The sequence below is a fragment of the Gorilla gorilla genome, chromosome 7 (assembly GCF_029281585.2).
Source record: "Gorilla gorilla gorilla isolate KB3781 chromosome 7, NHGRI_mGorGor1-v2.1_pri, whole genome shotgun sequence".
Lineage (NCBI taxonomy): Eukaryota > Metazoa > Chordata > Mammalia > Primates > Hominidae > Gorilla > Gorilla gorilla.
The window spans coordinates 102,781,277-102,802,992 of NC_073231.2; the positions used below are offsets into that span (position 1 = coordinate 102,781,277).

Sequence of the window (21,716 nt, forward strand, 5' to 3'; positions counted from 1 at the left end):
ATAGCTTATAACACTCCATTGTGTGAATATGCCGCAATTCACTTCTCCATTCTACTGTTGGTGGACTTTTGGGTCATTTCCAGTTTTTGCTGTTTCAAACAGTGCTGCTTATGAACATTTTTGTCCATGTCTCCTGGCACATACATACAAGAGTTGCTCTAGGGTATATACCTAGGTATATATTTCTGGGTCATGAGGTTTACACATCCTTGGCTTTGCTAGGTAATGCCAAATTGTTTTCAATGGGATTATGCCAATTTACATTCCCATTAGAAGTATGTAAGAATTCTGGTTGTTCCTTTTCCTCCTTAGTGCATGGTATTTGCAGAAGGCTTAACTTTTTACCACCAATACTCTTTTCAGGGATACCAAGCAAAAACTTAATGAGAGTCTGACTCTGTTATCATAATAAATATTTTTCTACTTTTCTCTGTAAAAATGATTTTCTCTTTCTTGCCCTGTTTTTTGCCTCATTGTTCCCTAAGTTTATGTCATCTACTAATAAATTATATTTAAAAATAATTAGTACATTAAAACAAATCTGCCAAATGGGCCTTTCAATTCTTTCCAACTCTAAAATAAATGTAATTCTAGTAGAAATCCATATGCAAATCATGGTTCATAAAACTGAAGGTTAACATTGGTGCCATATGGAGAAGTTAGCTCACATACAAAAAGAGAAAACCATCAGTTCTCCAAATATTTCTTTTTACCAAATTTGACTTTCACAGCAAACTGGATTGTGTGTACTCTTGAAAGGAATAGTGCTCCATCTTGCTCTCCCTCTCTTTCTTCATCCTTCCTTAGTTTTGTTCTTTCTTTCTTTGCTTCTTTTATGTATTCATTCACTGATTCACTAAAACCCAGTGGAGAAGACAAATGAATTATTACTGCGTAGCCTGCAAATGGGATGATGAGGAATGGACAGATGTCTTCTGGAGTGAGAGAAGGAAACTTGACTTCTGTATTTCTTGAGTTCACTTCAGTTCCTGACATAAAGTAGGCTCTACTGAGTATTTGCTAAATGAATGAACAAATCAATACTATAAAATGTTTTCAGCTTTTTACTCATTGTAGTGTAGGAAGAGCTACATGGAGTTGAATTTCTGTCAACTAGCCCATCTTTTATTACTGGAGTTAGTCTTCTTTGGTAATTTAATACTCAGAGTACCTCATATGATCTCTTTATCGATTCCTTCAGGAGACATTGAACGTTCTATCAATTAATTATACTTAAAAAGAATACCTTTTGGATTCATTCAAGCACTTCATCTTCTTTCCCCAAATCTTGGGAACTGGTGTCAGCTCCTTAAAATGAGCCAGCATGCTTTTTCACCCTCCCATATAAGTAAGAGCTTGTAATCACCCAGTGTTTCTCTGACCTAGAAAAGCTGAGAAATTCACATAAATGAAAACACAGGGGCTTACAAAATTGCTTTCAGCCCTCTCCCTTAGAAGCATGTCTGGCACTTGGTAACTGGCTGGATGGAATGTGGGTACTACATGGAGTGCCCTGGTGCTGCTGCTGCTGCTGCTGCTGCTGATAGGCTTATGTAACTTTGAAATCAGAAAGCAGATTCAGTGGGGTAGGGGAGAACTGCTTTTAACAAGCTGCTGGGATTGGCTGAACTTGTGCTGGCCTTGCACTCTTACTATTATAAACTTGATGTCTTTCTCATTTGTAAACTTTATTTGCATGCCAGAGCTCAGCTGAATTTGCCTGGGTTCCTAGTTTCTTTAATCTTTTCTCCTGACTGGCTTGCATGTAAATCAGCTTCAGACTTTCAGCTGCCCATATATTGCCCTAGTTTGCACTCTATAAAGAGTTCTTTCTTTGTAGGCTCCTGTCCAAAGCATGGCAGTGTGTCTTAAAACTGTACAATATGGTTACTATTAGTAGCAATGAGTTGTTATTGAGTGTCAGTATGAGGTTGGGTAGATGGAGCAACCAAGGCAGCTTAGAACTGAAGGTTTCCCAGCTAACATGCTGTGGAACCCTGGAAAATTTGCCAAGCTCCTCCAGGTCTCCTATTCCATCCTGCCAGAGGTGATGTTTTTCTTTCCTGCTAGGGATGTCATGAATATAACTGAGAACCATGATTCTAAAACAATTAGAATGAAACTTTGTAATTTTATTTGATGAGATAAGCACCGTTTTCATATCTTTACATACATACTGCATTGTTAAGTCCTATTGTCATACCCATGAATTAAATGTAATCATTTTTATATTTTTAAATATAGCAATGCAAGAAAACTGAACTGATAAAGAGTGATAATAAGGCAGATAAGTGAAAGAGGAAGGTGTTTAGCCATTCAAGCTACTGCTGAAATAGTGAATCTCTTTAATGGTAATATATGAGCTGGAATGTTTATCCTTATCCTTTCCTCTAGAGAAGATTAATTTATTTGGCAATATCTAAATAACTGAGAATGGTATATTCCTCATTCATAACTTAGAGAAACAATTTGGCTACTTTTGTTGGCAGAACCTGAAATAGCATTGCCCTTCCAAAGACTGTTTAACTTGATTTCACAAGTAAACCACAAAATGCAATTATTTGATATTTTACCATATCCCATTCCCTTCTTTCATCCCCATAATGCAGGGGGCTGAGTTTGGATTTGCAAACCTTACTTCTTAGCCTAAGCCCTTACAATTGTTTTTTAAATGGGAATTTGATAATCTTGCCAGATGCATGTTAAGGAAGGAATCCTATAGAGGTAGGGTACTTGGAGCAAAGTTTTCAGGGTGGCCAGCTCTGCCCAGTTGCCTTCTTTGGTCCCAGCGAGATTTGTAGTTTTGGTTTCTCTGTTTGAGGCTGGGTTGGGTGCAGGGACCAAGCAAATGAAAAAACAGACCCTTGGGGTATAAAAGAGGTGAGACATAGGTCAAACAACCTATGGCTCCTCTAGCTGTTACAGAAGATCCATCACCAACAACATAGGTTTATGGCTCAGTCCCATGACCTGGGTGGAATATCTGGAGCAGTTCTGGAAATATACCATCCATTATAATCATCTGAGTGCTTGATTAAAATGTATATTCCTTTAAACACAAACAACAAAAACAAAAACATGTAGATTCCTGGGACCCATGCTCAGATTCTGATTCACTAGATCTGGGGCGGGACCCAGGAGTCTGCATTGATGCAGATGTCACAGACAATTCTGATGCTGGTGCTCTAAGAGCCACACTTGGAAAAATTCAGTTTAGTGCCTCTTTGTCATTCTTCCCTTTGGCTCCTTGGCTTTACTTCAGGAAATAACTTTGAATATGACTTTCAATGTCACCTCTAGGAGCTGCAGCCAGACATTCCTATGATGTACTTATAGCTAATCTAGTTGAGCTCCATTTGAGAGGATTCTAGATATATTACTTACTAGAGACCTGGCTTTCTAGAAGGCTCCCACTGGATCCAGGTAATGTCCAGTGGCTTGAATGATAGAAAGCTGGAGTCAGCAGCTGGCCTTCCAGACCCGTGCAAATCCTCTTTCTTTGGAAAGCCTCTAGCACTTCACTGTAAAATAACAGATAATCCCAGGCCAGAATTTTAATTAGAAAAGCTGAATGACCTGTAAGTAAATTATTAAGAATTTGAATATCAGCTAAGATCAATGGAACAGAACAGACAGCCCTGAGGTGCATCTGTAGATGCGTGTACACAATAATTAAGTTTGTTATAAAGATCCTATATACTATTTTCTCTGTATATAATGGTGGGACCTATTTTCATACAATCCATAGATACAATTGAAATAATACAAATAATACAAATCATTGATAACTGACTACCATGGGTCAGGCCTTGTTCTGCACGATTTCTATATATTCTGCTAATACTCATAATAAGCAGCACTTTAAGTATTATTACTCTTCTCCTTGTATAGTTAAGAAACCAAGGCACAGGGAAGCTAAGTAACTTGCATAATGTTGCACAGCAAGAAAGTAGCAGGCTGGCCCTCTTGGTTTATTTAAGTTAAAATGAAATAATGGAGGAAATTAGGAATCTGAAGAAACCTCCATTTTCAAAAGAGTAGAAAAATAGATACCTGAAGGGCATCGTAGGGTCATAACATAACCACTGTGAGAAGTGTTGTAGCTTTTTGTATGTTTGTGAAATTTTTCAAAAATGTGTCTAGGTACAGTAGTTGAAGCTTCTAATGCATATTGGGGTTAATTCCAGGACTCTTATCGTCACTCAGGGTTTGACAACGTAATAGTTATTTGTGTTACTAAACCTTTGAGGCTGGAAGGTTTTGTACATTAATAGATGTTAAAGATCTTACTGCAGAAATTACTGTCATGATTTTGGAAGCCCTAGTTTAACCCACATTGATCATAATATGTCTCTGGCATGGTCAAGAAGTTCTTTTTTCCTGATTCAAGTACTTTATAAAGCATATTTAAAGGCTGGCTTCAATCTCTCTGGAGTTATACAGCCCTTCTGTTAGTCCTGGTACAATCCCTCTTGAGAATTTTTTCTTTTTTTTAGTGTTATCAAAAACACAGTAAGACGATTGATATTGCTTAGTACTGAATCCCGGAGTTCTGTCTATGATCAAAATATCCTCTGGCCCACCAGCCAAGATTCCAAAAGTGGTCTCATTATGGTTCATACCCAGTTTTCCATCCTACAGCCTTGGGTTGAGAGCTGCAGCCTCCCTCCAAAGTCCCCTCCAGGCAGTTCTGGGAGTTCTCAGGTGTTTCTAATCTGCTCAGTCCATTTGTTCATGACCCCCTGCTTCTGTCATCTCATCAGTATATCCTGATATAATAAAAGTTTGAAAATATAATCAATGCTAGTAAGGAACAGAGTCCTATGCTGTACCATTTCTTTCTGAAGTGTAGCTTTGTTATTAAAAACAGTAATAAAAAAAAGGACTGGTACAAAATTTCCTGTTCTGGAGGTGTGGACTTTTTCATATGTCAACCAGCTTTAACCTTTTGAAGGTTTAATGAAATCAGCAAATATAATCCACTGCACGAGAGTGGATATGAATCAAGTCTATCATTGTTGAACAAATGGCATTAATTTCCAGTGCACATGTGGATCTGAGTTTTAAATATTGGTTTGAAAAATGTCAAGCTGCTCATTGTTTTAGAATATTTGAGCAGCTTGCTAGTATACTCTTTTTGAACAGTTGTACTTCTAAAAGGTTACAGTGTTTGCACATTTATTCTTTTCAATTTAAAAAATTCTTCCAGTGGCCTGGGTAGTAGGGAAATACCTCGAATTCCTTTTTTTTATGGATTGTACTTCCTAGAGGGTATTAAAAAAAAACTCCCTTTCACTTTTAGCAGTAGCTGAAGCTACAGGACTCACTTTACACCCCAGCGCTCATCATCATGTCTCCAGGTGAAGTTCTCTTCAGTGTCCCCAGAAGCTGTAGAATTAGATTGCTTAAAGCTCGTGGAAAAGCTTATATCTCCTATGTCCAGTGTCAGCCCCCTAGGAAGAAAAGAGCTCTGGGGGAACTAATGCTTGTTGAGTGCTCTAAGGAAGCAGGGATTGGATGATGAGCAGGATGGCCATGGGCCCTGCTCTCCTGGAGATCATGGTTGCTGTTCAGCCAGGGTCAGTGGGGCAGAGAGCACAGTAGTCTCAAAAGTGGGTGTGGGGAGATCCATGAGGATGTTGGAAGCAAATATAAAATTGAGGGTTTTCTCATTTTGAATTTCCATTGTTGCAGATGTTTCATAATGCAGATAGTATATTGGTATTTTGGTGCATCTTTTACAACAAACTTAATTATTTTGTATACACATACACAGATGTGCTTCAGGGCTGTCTGTTGTGTTCCATTGATCTTAGCTGATATCTTTAAGAAGGATTGACAACTATGTTTTAAAAATCTAATCTATCTAATCAGGAAATTGATTTAAACAAAGCACTCCATTCCATACAAGATTTGATTGAGCTGTTTTTTTTTTTCCAAGATGAAAGACTGCCTAGGAGCATGGTTATTTTTGCACCTATATCCAATTTAGCACCTCTTTCAAGTTAGGTTTGAAGTTGGAAGAATTACAACATATTTCTGTAAAATAATCTGTTTAATGATATGATGTTTCATTTCTTACTAAAACAAAACCCTTCCCATTAACTTGTTCGCTTGTCCCCATTTTATCATATATGCCTAGGGCGAAGTCTCCATTAACTGGTTTCTTCTTGCTCCTAAACCATATCCTCTTTCTTAAGCAAGTTCTCCACACTATTAGTTTGCTTTCAGGTTCCCCTGTGTTTGCTGTCTGTTCAAAACTGGTGATGCTGTGAATTGTAGTCAGCTCCAGTGACTTCTAGGTGACTTGCCTTCAGCAGTGGCTGCTCATTTCATGCACTGCAGAATCCCTGGGTCATGCTGACCTGTTGATGATACCAGCATCACAGACTGCACATTTCAGGCCCGCTTTCTATGATGCTGGTTTTCCAATTAACTTTGTGAAAAGATATATCCCTGCTTATGTCTTCCTGGTTATCCAGCTCCTCTTGCATTTGATTTCATCTTCAGCACTCGTCTGTTTGCCAGTTTTCCATAGTAGAAAGATAGAATTTTTTTCAAAAACGACTCTTCCCTTTTAGTTCCATTCCATAGGACTTCTAAAACAGATATTTGCATTGCTTTCATTTCCAAAACAAAATTATTTGATAATTAGAAAAATAATTCTAGAAAATAATTGTCATGTTAGTTTGCTATATTGAATATTTTTGGGGGATTCTAGATTTAATGTATCACATTTCACTAATTGAAAGAAAATTATTATCAGCAAGATGAATCTGTTTGGGAGTGTTTACTTATTTCTTTAATTTTCTAAATTAACATGCCCCTCCATAATTCTGAAATCCAAATTAAACTAGTATTTCTGGTACCTCAAGATTCCCTAAATGGAGCTTCCTGGGTCAGTACGCCACTTAATCTAACTTGTGAAGAAAGACTTCAGCACTCAAACTCATTCTGACCCTGTGGACTTTGCTTCAGCTGCTCCCTTTGGCTGTAGTTCTCTTTCTCAGAGCTTCATGTGGCCAACTCTTATCATTCAAGTCTCAACTCAAACCCTACTTTCTTGGAAAGACCGTTTTCTGGCTGCTGAGGTCTCTGCCACTATCTGTCATATAATTTGATTTTATTTTTTCACATCATGTGTCAGTCTCTGGAATTATTTTTGTTAACTTGTACATCTACTGTCCTCCAATTAGAATGTAAATTGAGAAGAACAGAGCCATTGTCTGTCAAGTTCATTGCTGTATCCCCAGTACATAGTATGGTGGCCAGCACACAGTGGTTTGATAAATTCTTGGTGAATGCATGGATATAACATTTGAGAAATGCTGCATAAAATATCATTCAATGGGTTTCTCTAGAGTGAGATATATTGGTTCAGCATTTTCCAAATATATTTGACTAAGAACATGTATATATGCCATGTACCACATAATGCAGTTTTGATCAATGACTGGCCACATGTATGAAAATGGTCTCACAAAATTATAATGGAGTAGGCTATATCATCTAGGTTTGTTAAGTACACCCTATGGTGCTTGCACAACAAAGAAATTGCCTAAATGACACATTTTTCAAATGTATCCCCATTGTCTCCTACTATTGGTCTGTATGACTGTCATTATGTCAGTACCATATTGTTTTGATTACTGTAGCTTTGTAATACATGTTGAAATCAGGAAGTGTGATGTTTCCAGCTTTGTTGTTTTTTCTTATAATTGATTTGGCTATTTGTGGCCTTTTGTGGTTCCATATAAATTTTAGAATTGTGTTTTCTATGCCTGTAAAAAAAAAAAAAAAAAAAAAAAACTGCTATGGGGATTTTGATAGGGATTGTAGCCAAGCAGCTTGGCTTCAAAAATGCATTTTAAAACTTTTTTCTCCTTTCTCTTTTCTCCTTAATCTCAAGATGTAACCTTGAAGCCAACTGCAGAAGCGTTTCCCCTTAACCTTAAAATAAGACTTCATGTCCCTCTCTTTCCTATCATTATCTAACTGTATGCTAGTATCTAATTATGTGCTTACTTAAAGTTCTAGGACTTAATCTTGAGACAGGCAGACCAAACCCGGAAACCCTGCTTCAAAATTTCAGATAACCTCAAGGTAGCTAGTTAACAACTTGGCCATTGTTGAGATGATGCCAGCCCATGCTCCAGGTGGACCAAGACCCAATATAGCAACCAAAACAAGACATGCAGATCTAGTACTTAGCGCAACTCCTGCTTGCCTTCCACATCAAGTCTCCCCTTTTTAAATACTTAGCTTCTTCCTAGAAATTCAAAGTGGTTACTTTGGATAGGGAATCTGGCCACTTCCCCATTACTAGTTTTGGTTAATAAAGTCACTTTCTTTCTATCAGACCTCTCTCTTGTTAATTGGACTCTGCAAGCAGTGAGTGGCCAGACCTGTGTTCAGTTACAAGATGACATTGAATCTTTAGGTTGCTTTGGATAGTATGAACATTTTAACAGTATTAATTTTTCCAATTTGTGAACTGCAGCCTGTAAGTTTTGATATATTGTGTTTTCATTTGTTTATATTGAGGTATTTCTAATTTCCTTTTTGATTTCATTTTGACACAATGGTTGTTTAAAAGTGTGTTCTTTAATTTCCATGTATCTGTAGATTTTTCAGTTTTTCTTTTGCTATTGATTTCTGTGTCATTCCATTGTGGTCAGAAAAAATACTTGGTATGATTTCTACCTTCTTAAGTTGGTTAGGACTTTTTTTGTAACCTAGCTTGTTACCTACCTTGGAGAAAGATTTGGGGGCACTTAAGAAGAATGTGTATTCTGCCACTGCTGGGTGAAACGCTCCATATGTATCTGTTAGGTCGGTTTGATCTATAGTATTATTCATGTCCTCTGTTTCCTTACTTATCTTCCATATTGATGTCCTCTCCATTATTGAAAGTGTGGTATCGAAGTTTCCTACTATTACTGTATTGCTATCTATTTCTTCCTTCAGTTCTGTCAATGTTTGCTTTACATATCTAGGTGCTCTGATGTTGGATGCATATATATTTATAATTCTTATATCTTCCTGATGGATTGACCTTTTTAATCGTTGTATATGTCCTTCTTTGTCTCTTGTGATAGTTTTTGACTTAAAGTATGTTTTGTCTAAGGATAGCCACCCATGCATTCTTTTGGTTACCATTTGCTTAGAATACCTTTTTCTAGCCCTTCACTTTCACCCTGTATGTCTCACTAAGTCTAAAGTGAGTTTCCTGTGGAGTGCATGTAGTTGGGTATTTTGTTTGTTTTCCATTCAGCTACTCTATGTCTTTTGATTGGGAATTAATTCATTAAAATTCAGTGTAATAATTAATTGGGAAGGGGAGGATTTATTATTGCGGTTTCATTAGTTGTTTTCTTTTAGTCCTATAGTCCTTTTGTCAGTCTTTTCCTTTCTTACTGTCCTCATTTGTGTTTTCTTGATTTTTTTTTTTGTATTCATATGCTTTAATTCTTGTTGACATTTTTAGTATTATACCTTTTCATGGGTTTTGGAATTTTGGTCTGCTGACTCATTTTGAGTGGGATGTTTTTACATTCACTTTTTATTACATTTTTTCCCTTTCTTGTTTTCCTTGAGGTTTTGTGATCACTTTTATCTGGTCTGAAAGACTTCCAGTCCAGACCCTGGTTTTATTGTGTTCTATCAGCCACCCTTGCCAATGGTGATATTGGGGATATCACATACTCTGTTACCAAGCGAGCAGGTGGTTTGATTCTGTGCCTGGGTCTGAATCACATCTTTGTCAACTTTTCCCTCACAGGCTTAAATTTTTATAAAACTGCTCCTCTTAGTGTGTCGTGTTTTTTGTTGTTGTAGTTTTGTTTTTAGCTTCTTCTTATTAGCCCAACCTCCTTGTTTGGCTTTACAGTTAACCTGGCTTAGGTCTCCTTATCTCCAGTGAGCCAATTTTAGATTCTCTTATCCTGTAGGAGCAGAATGCCTAGCAGTCAGTGCTGGCTTCTAAATCTGGAGCCTTGCAGGTTCCCTGACTTCAGACTTACTCACTGCTTGTGATTCTAATGCGTTTCTAGTCCACAGAGATGTTTATCTGGTTCTTGGAGACAAACTATAAACATTTTGTGTTTACTTTTTATGTTTCATCTCTAATTATCACATGTCTGGAATAGGAGGAGTTTTATAATGGTGTGAATTTGCTGAATCATGTTGACCAGAAGTCTCACCATTACTTCTGGAGCATTTTAAAGCATATTTCTGTCCTAATTTCTTGTCCATAGCTCTGCATGATTCTGACCTTTGAAGACTATAATAAAGGTTCATCATTTTTTAATGTACTTATTGTTTATACTCATCACTGAGAGAAAATACGTTACATTACACAGTAGTCGAGAATAAACTTCTTTAATGGGTTTATGTGACTAAAATTGTAAAGGTCAGGGGAATTAATGGGAAATTTGTTTTAATTATGCATTGATCACAAAACATAATATTGTTTTCTTTAAGGAACTGAACTAGCTGGATTCTGAATCATATTTTATTACTAAACAGAAACAAATAAACTCAGATTGACTTATTGACCCTGCTGTATGCCAGGCCTTGTGAGGAATACATGGGAAGGAAATAAAAAGGTCTCTGTCATTAGAAAGGCCGGTGTTTCTCAGCTGAAGGCTGAGGTTGGAGGGTCTCCTCCTCCCCTCTCCCCAGTAGAAATCTGTGAGAATCTGAAATAGGAGGCTTTTTAATTTTCAAGCTATGCACCCTTTCTCCATTTCCCAGCCCCTACCACCAGGGGAGTGTGTCTGTTGCCCCTCAACTGCTTCAGAACTACTATCAGAGCCACTTTTACCAAGAACATACACCACAGCAATTGGACATTATGAAAACAATAAAATATGTAATTAAATTCTAAAATGAATTAGGATGCTAGATGGATTGAGCATACACTGGATACTAGGCAATGCATTAGGACCTTCCTTGCAATTGCTGTTACATCAACTCTGTGGACAGATGTTAACATCCATTTTTAGATACATAAAAGAGGGAGCGCAGAGAGCTCAAGCAGCTTGCTGAGGTTCCTAGTAAGTGGCAGAGGTGGACTTCAAATCCCGGCCTGCTTGCCTCTGAAACCCAGATCTTAATTACTGTGTTGTAATAAGAGGGAGAAAGACAAGGTTAAAATATGTCCTACTGTATTGTGGTTTACTGAAGGAATTTATGGAGATTAAAACTCATAAATTGTTACAGAGTTAAAACAGATGAAATAATGCTTCTTTGACAGACCATTTAGTTTTTTCTTTCATCTTTAAACAACGCTGCACTAAAATTTGTCTGTAATGGCATTAAAAAAAACCTGATATTTGCCTTTTCTTCTCCATTCCCCATGCTTGTCAATCGTTACAGAGGTTATGCTCAAATGTGATATCAGGAAATACTTTTAGTCCCCAGCTTAAGCTTCTCATTTCTATGTGAAATATGGCAGACTTTTGATGCTTTCTCTAAGGTCCCATTCTGGATATTCTCCCTGTGTTCAAGGCCCTTTTAGGGAGAGAGCCAGTCTATGGCCAGTCTTGCCAACTCTGTAAATGCAATTTACATTCTTAAAATTCGCTATCACCAGGTCAAAACTAGCCCCTGGTGCATTTTGGGAAGCTTCAGTTCAAACACCTGAATTCATTTTCACCAATGCTACCTGGTTACCTTGTAACTCCAGAGTTTTTTAGAGAGGTTTTGTATATGATTGCTTGAGCTATAGCTTTTTCCCCTTTTGCAAGCTATTATTGAAATAAAAATGTAACTTACCTATTTCACGGTGTATGGATGTTTTTAAGTGGAATAAGTTCATGCTGTTTTAACTTAGGTTCACCAAACAACATTTTTAGAATATTTTCACCTTTCTAAATAACGTGCTTTTGATTGATACTCCCTGTAATTCAAACTGGCAGTGCATAGTACCCTAAACCAATGCCCGCATAAGCAGTCTGTATAAAACATGCTTACGCTTTTCAGCTTCCCAAGTGAATCTTTCCTAGAGAGAATTGGTTTTTTTTGAATGTTTGAGGTCATCTTACAATAATTATGACATAATCAGTAATGGAAACAATTTAAAGAGTTTGCACTATGTGCCAGGAATATGATCGTGATAAACAAGTCATCTCATTTATTTCTTACAACACACTTTTTAAGGGAAGGTTCGTATTATCATTCCCACTTTACAGAGAGAGAAACAAAGGTTAGAGAGATTAAGTAACTTGCTCATGTCAAGGTGGTAGTGAGAAATTATTGAAAGCACTCATTATGCCATGTGAGTAAGCAAAAACTGGCAGATTAATTTTTAGCATACTCAAATAAAAGGTCATGCATTAGAAAAAAAGCAGTCAAAAGTAGCTTCTGCCCCATCTTTAGTGAAGCAGACAGAGGGATATGATTGAAATAGTCCTCAGCTCTGGGTCAAACTCTCTGGCTTCTATTTTCAGGCCCTGCCACTTGGGCAAACATTCCTTCTCTGTGGAAAAGTAGAATGTTGGCCACAATCTCCTAAAGTCATTCTAGCTTTGATAGGGTGTGATTGTAGGAGCCTGCAAAGGAATCTAGAGTCATTGTAGTTTTCCTAATGTCTGTAGCTCTATGCAATTAAAAAGATTGAGTAAATCTTGGGAGCTGTCAAGAAGGTTCTTACAGTTTATATATAACATACAAAAAAATGTATAGGATACATCATAGTTTTGCTTGCTACATCTCCAAAATCTAGTGGAATTCAAGAAAGTTTCAGAAGGAACCACCAAAATGGCATGATGAGACTATTATAAGGGGTATAGCAATCTTTAGCCTGTAAATAGAGAAAAAAGTCTTATTTAGAAATGTCTACAAAATTATGATTGTTATGTATTTCATACTTAAGAAAGTAATTTTAGTTGAGATAAAATGAAGTACTGTTTTACACAGTGGATGATAATTTTGTGGAACTTTCCATCTGTAGAATCAAAACATAAAAAGTAAATGTGAAAACAGGCAAATGTAGAAATAACAGTCCATCATGGATTATCAAAGGACACTATAAAGTATGCAGTTCTCCCCTAAAAGTTGGTATTGATAGGGATCTTAGTTATTATGCCTTCCTACTGTATGTGCCAGGGTTCCAATGGAAGTTGTCAATACAGCATAGCTCCAATTCAGGAAGGCAAATTTTAACTCATAAAAGGTTCTGTTTAGGATGGCAGATTTCCTTAATCATTAATTTTATTAGTAGTATAATATAATGTTAAACTTTTGTTTTGGTTCCAGTTGAAGAGCAGCATGATGATAGGAATTTGCACTAGAAAACAATACTAATATCACAGGAAAACATTAAGAGTTTCTTCTCTCTGAATAGTGGTCATAATAAGCCCATCCTTCCTTTTCATAGAGGTTGATGGTGTCTTTGGAGATGATCTATCTCATGGCCTCCTCAGGGCAGGTGTCCATTGTTTACCTGGCAGGTGTTCCTTGCACCTCTGCTTGAACACTGCCCATATTTGGCAGCTTATCCTCTGGGGAGTACTGTTCCCTTGTGGGACTGCTCAGGTTTATTCTTTACTGAGCTCAAATCTATGTGCATATGCTCTTTCTCACTGGCCTGATTATTCCTTCAGGGAAAGTCTACTCTTCTTGCAGATGAAGCATCTAGTCCCTTACAGTCTTCTCTTCTCCAGTGTAATATATTCTGCTGCTCTTCAAGCAATGCATTTCTAGACACTGGAAAATCCTGACAGCTCTTTTCTGACCACCGTCTCTTTTCCAAACTCTTTCCTCAAGTGTCCTGGAGGGAAACAAAAGGGAGTAAAAAAGTGTTGGATTTATTTAGAATAAAAAGGGAGTATTACTTCACATAATCAACAGCATTATTTTATTTTTATCAATGAACCTTAAAATCTTTAAAAACATTTTCCCGTGACTGAGATACTGTTAGCTCAATATGCTTGTGGCCACCACCTGAATTTCCTGATTGTTGCCAGACAGACCGCTATCAACTCACCCTCTCAAAGTGCAGTGTGTGCTTCAGATTTATCCCCACTGAATTATCTTGTCAGTTTTAAGCTATTATTTGTGCTTCAGGATATTTTACAATCTTGATTATTTGGTCCAACATATTAATGATTCATCTTATATTTTTAGCATCTTAAAATTCATAAGAATATCTCCAAGGTATTGATGGAAATGTTAAACAAGATTGTATCAAGGGCCGAGTTAAGTTAAGCAATGCTAACATTCAAAACTTAATGAGAAATATAATTTAGTGAGAATGGTACTTTGATGCTTGTATTTCCTTTAATCTTGCTCTAATTTATAGCCTATTAAAATATACTGTTTATGCTAATAAATACAAATTAAATTTTAAAATACATGTTTTGGTTTGTATTGTTTTTTCAAAAAATGCACAATTGAGAAAAAAAGTCCACTTTTCTTTCTTTTTTTTTAAGGTTTTCCACAGGTTGTGATTATTCAACACATGGCTACAATCGACTGATGAGATTTAACTGATTTAATGTATGATAATATAATCTAATGACAAGTCAAAATAATTAGGGGGACAGGGACAACCTCATGAGTGTTGACTTTAAAAATCTAAATCCACAACATGACAATAATGTCACAATGTCCATTGATGAAGAAAGTGAACAGTCTTTTTTTAATGATGTTCTTTTATTTTAGTTGATTGCATTTAGAGAGAGGACAACTAAATTATTCATTCTCCTTTGTGGTATCTATTAAGTTTTAAAAATTACCTCGTCTTTCTGTTATGTTTTTTTATTTATTTATTATACTTTAAGTTTTAGGGTACATGTGCACAACGTGCAGGTTTGTCACATATGTATACATGTGCCATGTTGGTGTGCTGCACCCATTAACTCGTCATTTAACATTAGGTATATATCCTAATGCTATCCCTCCCCACTCCCCCAACCCCACAACAGGCCCCGGTGTGTGATGTTCCCTTTCCTGTGTCCAGGTGTTCTCACTGTTCAATTCCCACCTATGAGCGAGAACATGCGGTGTTTGGTTTTTTGTCCTTGTGATAGTTTCCTGAGAATGATGGTTTCCAGCTTCATCCATGTCCCTACAAAGGACATGAACTCATCATTTTTTATGGCTGCATAGTATTCCATGACGTATATGTGCCACATTTTCTTAATCCAGTCTATCATTGTTGGACATTTGGGTTGGTTCCAAGTCTTTGCTATTGTGAATACTGCCACAATAAACATACATCTGCATGTGTCTTTATAGCAGCATGATTTATAATCTTTTGGGTATATACTCAGTAATGGGATGGCTGGGTCAAATGGTATTTCTAGTTCTAGATCCCTGAGGAATCGCCACACTGTCTTCCACAATGGTTGAACTAGTTTACAGTCCCACCAACAGTGTAAAAGTGTTCCTATTTCTCCACATCCTCTCCAGCACCTGTTGTTTCCTGACTTTTTAATGATTGCCATTCTAACTGGTGTGAGATGGTATCTCATTGTGGTTTTGATTTGCATTTCTCTGATGGCCAGTGATGATGAGCATTTTTTCATCTGTCTTTTGGCTGCATAAATGTCTTCTTTTGAGAAGTGTCTGTTCATATCCTTCTACCACTTGTATGGCCATACTGCCCAAGGTAATTTGTAGATTCAATGCCATCCCCATCAAGCTACCAATGACTTTCTTCACAGAATTGGATAAAACTACTTTAAAGTTCATATAGAACCAAAAAAGAGCCTGCATTGCCAAGTCAATCCTAAGCCAAAAGAACAAAGCTGGAGGCATCACGCTACCTGACTTCAAACTATACTACAAGGCTACAGTAACCAAAACAGCATGGTACTGGTACCAAAACAGAGAAATAGACCAATGGAACAGAACAGAGCCCTCAGAAATAATGCCACATATCTACAACTATCTGGTCTTTGACAAACCTGACAAAAACAAGACATGGGGAAAGGATTCCCTATTTAATGAATGGTGCTGGGAAAACTGGCTAGCCATGTGCAGAAAGCTGAAACTGGATCCCTTCCTTACACCTTATACAAAAATTAATTCAAGATGGATGAAAGACTTAAATGTTAGACCCAAAACCATAAAAACCCTAGGAGAAAACCTAGGCAGTACTGTTCAGGACATAGGCATGGGCAAGGACTTCATGTCTAAAACACCAAAAGCAATGGCAACAAAAGCCAAAATCGACAAATGGGATCTAATTAAACTAAAGAGCTTCTGCACAGCAAAAGAAACTACCATCAGAGTGAACAGGCAACCTACAGAATGGGAGAAAATTTTTGCAATCTACTCATCTGACAAAGGGCTAATATCCAGAACCTACAATGAACTCTGTTATGTTTTTAAAATAATTATTCCTTATGGACTCTCAGTCTAAGCTAATTTTTATTTGTTCTCTCCAGCAGGTCTATCTTTATAACATTCAAGCTCCCCCTACTCCTTATCCTTGGAGTTCACTTTTATGGGGACAAAAGATGAGTTTTCTGTGCTTTGGAAAGCATGATTATGCTTCATGTTAGCTTTGGAATTAGAAGAAATCATTTTCGGACCATTCTTTTTGAGTTGTGATACACAAACATTATAAGGTTAATCAGCATTTTGGCTTATTAGTGGCCCTTGATTCTTACGAAACTAAGATAATTCTCTTTTTCCTGCAGATGTGACATTTGACTATGAATATTGAAGTTAAGCTTCAATTCATTATATTGTAAATGGAAAAGAAGAGTTTTTCATTTTAGGTATATATACATAATACATATATTCTTTTCCTTGGCTCTCATCATGTTTATATTAGGTACAAAACTAGTTGACATGTCTATTCTGTCATTTTTCCTCCAAGATATATAAATTCTAATAAAAAATAAGATGAGATTGGGGAATGAGGATAATAGTATTCTTTTAAACAAGGATGAAAGAAAATGAAATGTTTAATTTTTGCAACATCTCCTTTCTAAAACAAAATATACTGATGGAAATTTGGCTTGTTTCCTAGAGTCTCAACACAGGGGTTATTAACTGCGATGACCAGGCTAATGCTATGTGAGGTGGAGTATGATAAAAGGATTAAAAGCTAGAGGTACTGTGCTTGGATAGCAAGCTGGATGCTTGTGCAGGCATGGAGCCTTTCAAAGTAAAGTTGGCTCCTTGACACTCTGTCCTGAAGCTTGCGCTGATTTTTAAGATCATTGAAAATCAGGTCATTGAGAAGTCTTCTTTTAGGGATGTCTGTAACATTCTTTGACTGTCTTATGTTTAAGCTAGAATTTAAGCATCCAAATAAAAGTTGTTCTCAGGTGTCATCATCATAGGAAGCCATTCAGCTACCCTAAAGTTCACTAAAAAGTCCTGGAACTTGAGATGATTGACTTCTGACTCCCCATTGTCAGTGTGGTCCAGGGACATGGCAGGCAGGAGCCAACTGCTTAAGGTAGAAATGCTTTGAGTAACTTTCATTTAAACTGCACAGACTATCATGGCTGGGTATTTTTCAAAGCTACATAGGGTTCTGGAATTTTAGAAACCATTAGGGGCCAAGAAGAATCTGTCAGCTTATAGATCTAAATGTTCAAAATTTAAGTTAAAGCCTGTTTCTTTTGGTAGGAAACACCTTGACTCCCATTTTTTATCGTGAAAGATTGATGATATCTCTATTAGCTTGTTTAAACTGAGCCATAAAAGAGTCTGTAGGAGGCCAGATACAGTGGCTCATGCCTTTAATCTCAGCACTTTGGGAGGCTGAGGCAGGCAGATCACTTGAAGTCAGGAGTTCCAGACCAGGCCAACATGGTGAAAACCGGTATCTACTGAAAGTACAAAAATTAGCCAGGCATGGTGGCACGTGCCTGTAATCCCAGCTACTCAGGAGGATGACGCATGAGAATCACTTGAACCTGGGAGACAGAGGTTGCTGTGAGCCAAGATCACACCTCTGCACTCCGGCCTGGGTGACTGAGTGAAACTGTGTCTCAAAAAAACAACAAAAAAAAGTCTGTAGGGTACCAAGTGCTTTTTTTTTTTTTTTGGAGACAGGATCTGGCTCTGTGGTACATACTGGAGTGTAGTGGTGTGTTCATGGCTCACTGTAGCCACAGTCTTCTGGACTCAAGTATCCTCCTACCTCAGTCCACCTTCCCCTCTCCAGTAGCTGGGACTATAGACGTGCACCACTACACCCGGCTATTTTTTTTTTTTTTCCAATAGAGATGAGGTCTCACTACATTGCACAGGCTGGTCTTGAACTCCTGGCCTCAAATGATCCTCCCTCCTTGACTTCCCAAAGTGCTCGGATTACATGTGTGAGCCACCATGCTCAGCCTTCTTCTTTTTTAAAATCCCACCCACTTAACATGACAAAGGCCTGGGACATAATGGTAAGCGAATAGTTGTAAGGAATGAGAAGTTTTAGCTGTGCACTGTACCATGCTTGGATTTGATTATGGGAAAGATGATCAATATTAACATAGAAGTTACCTAAACTCTCTGTGTCTTTTCCCTTACCTCAGGAAGTTCAAATACAATGTTGTAATTCAGCTCTTCTACTCTTCCTGTCCTCTCAAATGAGACAACTTATACTGTGGTTGCTGAGGCTAAATAGAGGAGGAATTCAAATACATGGTTCTTCTACTTAAGAGAAGATCATCTCCAGTTGCATCTAATCATGACTTCTGGATGCAACCCAGTTGCCTCCATTTCATGAGAATGATTTCCTTCCATAGACATTCTCTGCTGTTCCCCTATCATTGTCAAATCAATGTTTAATCAATTCCAGCCATTTCTTGAAAATCCACTGCAATCACATTTTATAAATCTACCTAGTGCTTGGTTTTCATGCGCCACAGATAAATTAGGTCCTTCTTGTTTTATCCTGAGCTATCAGTCTAGTAACATGCTCAGAGCATGCAACCAGGAATAGGCATGATCTCCTTTTTGTGAGTCTAATCTGAGTGCCCTTTACAAGTAAGAGGGGATAGTCTGGGAGTGGAAACAGCTCTTTTCAGGACCAGCTGGGTGATCCGTGAGCATTTGAACAGATGGCCCATTTTTGTGGGAAAGGATTCTGTATCCTACAAGCTAACACCCAACAGCTTCACTGAAAAAAAAAAAAAGCTTGAAGATAAGAAATCAATTCAAGAGGAACCCACATGTTTGCTGTGTTGCCTCTGAACACACCCTGTATGTCAAGAGCTTAGCTTTATTCTGTAGACCACCTAGTCAGAATCATTGGGGAGGAAAATATTTGTTCAAACATAGTCCCTTTTGTCTGTGCTGGGCAATAGCACAATACATTCGGCAACTACCCTCTGAAAGCCAAGGCTTTGTCTCCAGTGGGGATTATGAAAACATGGATTTCTTGAGAAGTGCCTGCCCACCTGTGTTTAGATTTTAAATTTTAGGAAGATGCTTGACAGCCAGAAAAGAGGTGCTCAGGGAAAAGTCTGTTGAGATTATAGAGACTTTTTGAAAGACCATTACCTCCTTTAAAATGATTAGAATAGAAGAGGAATTCTTGAAAACTGGCATGGAATATCGTATTAGATGGAACCTTGGAAGGTTTTATTTATCCCTTCTCTTTTAGCTTTCTGTCTAAGGCCTCAGAATGTAGTCTATTTTAGAAACTCTCCAAGGAAGGAAATTTTTCATAACCTTTCCCCTGTTAGTCATTTTTTTTAACTTCAACAAAAGCCTGCATCAGAAGCTTCTTGCTCGCTTATATGACCCTAATGCTCACTGCTGCAGTCCAAGCCTGGCTTCCTTTGCGCTTTCTTTTGCTGTTCATATTCTTCACAGTGGGACCTGTCTTAGCTGAAGCCCATTATTAGGTCACTCCTTGGCCTCTTCTCTAAGGCTAAATAATGAGTTATTTTTTTTTTCTCCTTTTTTGGTACATCATATTTTTTCAACCATTTAATGATTTTTGTTGTTGAAAATTTGGGGATTTCCTGTGTCTGGAAATGCATTAGGCCTCAAACTTTGTACCCCTAAGACTTTTCCTGCCACCTTTTAAAAGACACCAAGTAAAATTAAGACTAGGAGAAGAAAGCTGCTGCAATTTTAAAAAAATCACAAAAGCAAAAAAAAAAAAAAAAAAACAAAAAACCGAAAACACCAAGTAGCTGTCTTTCTGGTTTTTGATTGAGCAAGATATTTGTAAAATGAAGCATACTTTATTGTCAGATGGGCCTGTTGTTTACTGACAATTGACCAACATGAATGTGGTCAGGTTTAGATGAATATCTATACAACTCACATAATTTTTAATGAAGAGAGTTAAAAGCTAAGCATGCCAAGAAAATAAGTATGACTCAAAAGTGGCCCTTTCTTAGTATATTGGATGTATTATAGCTTCTAGTTACCAAGGGCCTTTGAAGATGACTGGGCCATTATTTTAATACTTTTTAATATGCTTCTGGATTCAATTATTGCAGATTTTTACAATTATATTTGATCTCTAGTTTATAAGGAGGACACTATCTTTGTCAGGTTTTAATATCAAGATTGTGATAGCTTTGTAAGTAAATGTAGATCTTTTCTATACTTTTTCTTTGCTTTAGAACAGTTGAAATAGAACAAGATCAATCTGACATCTAATGTTTGGTTGAACTCACTTCTAAAACTGAGCCCCTTGACTTTCAAAGGTAGGTTTTTGATAATTCTTGCTATAGTTTAACATATCACACATATGGAAGACTTTATTTATCTATGTTCAATCTAGAGAATAGTAATGGAAGGATTACACATGTTCTCACCACTGAGTTGCAGAAACAGAACACTATCAGTATCTTTGAAGGTCACTGTGTTCCTGTACCTGATCACCTCCTCCTCTCTGCCCTAACCCCTATTTGACATAAACACAATGCTAACTTTGGTATACCATTGCTTTGCTTTTCTTCATAGTTATACCATCTTTGTATATATTATTACTGAAGATTATATTATTTAGTTTAGTTGAAATTTATATTATAGAATCATAATCTTCTACTTCTTTTGTCTTTTTTGGGTTTTTGTTTTTTCTTGCCTATTTTTGTTTTGAGATTCATTTATATTTAATAATGCATCACTAGGTCATTTTCGGTTCACTTTACTACTTTGTAATAGTCCATTGTATGACTATTCCACAATGTATCGATTCTACTGACGATGGACATTTGTGTGTTTTCAGTTTGAGAACTTCTGAATGTGTCTGTATGACCGTTTTGGTCCATGTCTCCTGGTATTAGAATTCCTCTAATGTTTACACCAAGAGTGGAATTGTTGGATTGTGGAATGCCCATATGTTCAACTTTATAAGGATATGTCCAATTGTTTTCCCTTAATGATTTTAACAATTTTCTGCTTCTACCAGGAGTGGATAAGAATTCCTATTGCTCAGCCTCCTTGCCAAGATCTCATTTGTGTGATTTTAAATTTTTTGCCAGATAGTTGTAAAGTGGTATCTTATTAAGGATTTAATTTACATTTACATTTCCCTGATTGGTAATGAAATTGGTCACCTTTTCAAATGCTTGCTGTCCATTCATCATTTCTTTTCTGTGAAATGCCTCTTTATGTGTTTTGCCTATTTGCTTTTTGGGTTGCTTGGCTTCTTTATTGATTTGTAAGAATTCTTTACCCATTTTGAATATAAATCATTTTGAGTTATATATATTGTAAATGTCTTCTTCTAATTTCTAGCAACTGCTCTCATTCTATGATTTCTCTTGATGAACATAAAGGCTTCATTT

The 21,716-nt window shown here is 37.1% G+C and overlaps 2 protein-coding genes across 6 annotated transcripts in view; one reads left to right on the top strand and one right to left on the bottom strand.

The window, feature by feature from the left end:
* The window catches only part of CPQ (carboxypeptidase Q), a 495,923-nt gene that overhangs the window by 292,739 nt on the left and 181,468 nt on the right, over window positions 1-21,716 (top strand). The window lies entirely within an intron of this gene.
* TSPYL5 (TSPY like 5) overlaps window positions 10,571-21,716 on the bottom strand; it is a 330,888-nt gene continuing 319,742 nt past the window's right edge. Inside the window, exon 2 of the mRNA XM_055348056.2 lies at window positions 10,571-13,774. The gene's annotated coding sequence lies outside the window, so the exon portion shown is untranslated. The remainder of the gene's footprint in view (window positions 13,775-21,716) is intronic.